This window comes from Adiantum capillus-veneris, chromosome 5, assembly GCF_014529385.1.
Source record: "Adiantum capillus-veneris isolate H3 chromosome 5, ASM1452938v2, whole genome shotgun sequence".
In the NCBI taxonomy this organism is placed as follows: domain Eukaryota; kingdom Viridiplantae; phylum Streptophyta; class Polypodiopsida; order Polypodiales; family Pteridaceae; genus Adiantum; species Adiantum capillus-veneris.
Window position 1 is genome coordinate 68,071,007 of NC_140935.1, and position 3,420 is coordinate 68,074,426.

At 37.5% G+C, this 3,420-nt stretch overlaps 1 pseudogene; it reads left to right on the forward strand.

Annotated features, from left to right (window-relative positions):
• The first annotated feature begins 1,505 nt into the window (after positions 1 to 1,505).
• Positions 1,506 to 2,566, forward strand: LOC147457482 (uncharacterized; annotated as a pseudogene).
• The last annotated feature ends 854 nt before the right edge of the window (positions 2,567 to 3,420 follow it).

A 3,420-nucleotide genomic window follows, 5' to 3' on the forward strand; every position in this document is an offset into this window, starting at 1 on the left:
AACATGGTGTGAAGTTTTTTGGCGGAATGGTGTGGGCTGCCTCAAAGAATTTGAGGGATGCTTTTTGATGCTTTTGGACCCCTTGGACGTAAATAAATCATGCTTATACAAAGTGTACAAAGGCGGTGTGTGCCAATTGTCTCTACACATACGAGCCAATTGTGTGGGGTACATCGTTTTGTTGTTTTTGTACATAGAAGTATAGAGAATTCAAAAAGTGAGTAAGTTATTCAAAAACATAAAGAAAAACTTAAGTTTTATCATATTGGGGTTTTGAGTGAGTGGGAGTTGTCAACTGTGAAGAGGAAACTCTATGTTGCTGCAGCCTGCGGTGAACGGTGAAGGTTTTGATGTAGGGGGTGCCCCTCTTGTCTTCTGAGAGCCTAGTGTGTTGAGTTGAGAGTGTTTCTCTACTCAATGGTTTGATTAAAATTGGTGATTAGATCTACATATTTACCTCTCTTCATCTTGGTTTGAGGTATGGCATGCATGTTGTGTGCAGTTCCCTATGGTGCAGCTAGTCCAGGGTAGACTATGCGCTACGATTCCTTGCTTGTACATATGCAAAAGAGCAAGATTTCCCCCAAGTTTTCCATCACTTTTTTATTTTTTTTGATGAAGTCTCTGGCTTTTCAAATTGGGCTTGATTTGGATGGGTTTTGGTCAAATTGTGTGTTTATATGAGAGAGCTTATGAAGTCTCTACTAGCACATGGAGGGGTATTCGAAAAGCCTAGTGAAGCCCTTGTTTCTATGAGAAAAAGTGTAAAAATTTTCATTGTTTCTCCTTAATTTTTTTCTTTGGTTTTCTTAATCCCTTTACTTCCTTTAGTGCATCCAAGTGTAGTGGGAGTTGTAGCAGTATAGAGGGAAGCTAGTCGAGGTTGAGTGTGAGTGAGGCTGTCAAAATTTGTGAGTGGTGTTCATCCCACATTACATTGAAAGTGCTATTTTCTTCATCCTCTTTTCTTTGTGGTGGTTTGAATGCTAGCCCCCCAATCCTTCACATAAGCTAGTGCCCCCACGAAGGAAAAGAGAGTCCTCTTGAGAGGGTTTTGATCTACAGATTGGATTCCATTTGTAGGTCAACTCAAGGACTTCTGTAATATGTCTTAAAAGATTATTTTTCAGTATTTTGATCACTTGAGAAGGTACTTGGAATCTTATGAGAATATATTTGACAATTGTGGACAAAAAGATGACAATAAGCAGGGTATCCTCTTTATGCTCGCTTGCCAATACATGCACTTTGAGTTCTTCCAGGTACTTCAAAAGTTTTTTATGGATGATGCTATGTATGATATATGTGGTAGTTGGAAAAAGAAAAGATATTCTCTTTCGGGTTTTAGCAAATGACTCACAAGTGGAGAAGTGAATCATATGGATGAGTATGCATATTTGTGGGACAAGGAAGACATTGTGTTTGATAGCACATGCAAAATGGATGAGGTTATGAAACTTATGAATGTGAATTTTTAGTATGAATAAGCTCATTTGGGTAAGCCTATGGTAGATTATGCATTGTGGAAGCTTGAGATGGGCTTTGATGAGAAAGTGGTGATGCATGAGAATGATGTGGCATGTAAACATACGGAAGAAGATGCCATATATGTGGCTAATATGTGAGATGATAATGCAAATTCTTCTTTGGGTTCTCCTCTTGAAGGTGTACATGTGAATGTGTATGATATTGAGGATGACTTGGAGTCCATGCATGAGAAGGGTATGACAAAGGATGAAGACTATGTGTCTACATGTGGGCTATTTGATGACAATGCAGTAGAAGTTTTGGAAGCATATGCTACAATTGAAGGTCACAAGATATGAACTCTATGGACTCTTCTCTTGAGTATAATTCATGGGCTAGAATATTCTCATGTCCTTGACGTTGCAGTGGTGGTGGATGAAGACTTTTTTCAGTGTGTGAGCAATTTGATGAGATGCCTATAAATGCAAATCATGTCATAGATGGTTGCATTCAAAATGATCTTATGAAATATTATAGTGAGCTTCAAGTTGCTAATTTTAATGCTTCTAAGATTGACATGGATCCTATGGTTATGCATGAGATTATGATGTCTTAAGATAATGCTTCCACTTATGGATTGTTTGATGATATGCATATGGTTGTTGATCATGTGAACAGTTGTACCTCACAAGGTTCTATTGAGTCTCATGTTGAGGTTAAAAATACGTATTTGGATGATTTTAATGTTAATTATTAGCCCACATTTATGCATGATGTTATCCTCTTTGATGATGGTATATCTGTTAGTGACTTGTTTGGTGAGCTACTTGTTGTTGCAAGCTCTACTTTCAATCAAGAGAGAATTTTAAAGGAAGCTATGAAGATAAGGAAAGAGGGTTTTGGATTTTCAAAGATTGATGAGATGGATGGTCATATAATTTGTGTTAATGGCTTTGATATTCTTACCGAGTTGGATGACGCCATGCCTTATAGTCTCAATTGTGATGGTCAAGAGAAAGTGCTCTTTTGTGGTTTGGCATGCAAGGATACCTTGAATATCTTGGCTGAACACTTTATGATTGATAATGTAGAAGCTTGATGGATAGGTTTGAGGTCAATTTTTTATGAATTGAAGTATGATAATTATGGTTTGGATTCAATGCAATCTTTTGTCTATGATAAAGGGAAGAGATATATATTTGTTTTCATGAGTATACAGGCTTTTGTTTTTATGGGGGAACTATTTGGTATGTTATGTGTATGAATATTAGATACATCATGGAGGTGGATGGTAAGAGAATATATTTATTCTTTTATCTCCCTTTGTATATAGTGACTCTTTTGTGGGATGTAAACGGGAGGATGCCTACAATTATACTATAGTATGTCTATGGAACACTTGAAAGTATTCCATGCTTTGTTGGGGAGGCAATATGTGACGTGTTTTGGTGGAAGAGTGTGGGAGTGTTAGCAGCAAGCTAACTCGGATACCATTTTTTGCAGCTCTCATTGTAAAAACATTTATTATTTTGATTTTGGATAAACTTTGTAATTGTGATGAGCGGGGGCTACAAACTTCCAAAGTGTATCAACCTGTCTTTAGTTAGAGCTCCCAGATTATTAGTAAAGTTTATAAAAACGTTTTGGATAATAGAAACACAGTGTGAGCTAACGGCGCTCACTTCTCTCCTTCTCACGCTTCCTACTCCCTCCCCGGTTGTCATATTGAAGTCACGTATGTTGCGTTGCAACAGTAGGTAAGAGCTCTACACATTGACGTAAGCATTTCACGGTATTTCCTAGCTTTTGGCATCCCGACGAACCGCGACCTAATTTCATCATAAGTAGAAATTTAAGCTTTAAGATCATTAGATGCATTCTGGGTCGAGAATGACTAGGTCAAAAACTCACTGCTGTTAATAATTGCATTTTACACTTGACCTAAAGTGAGAT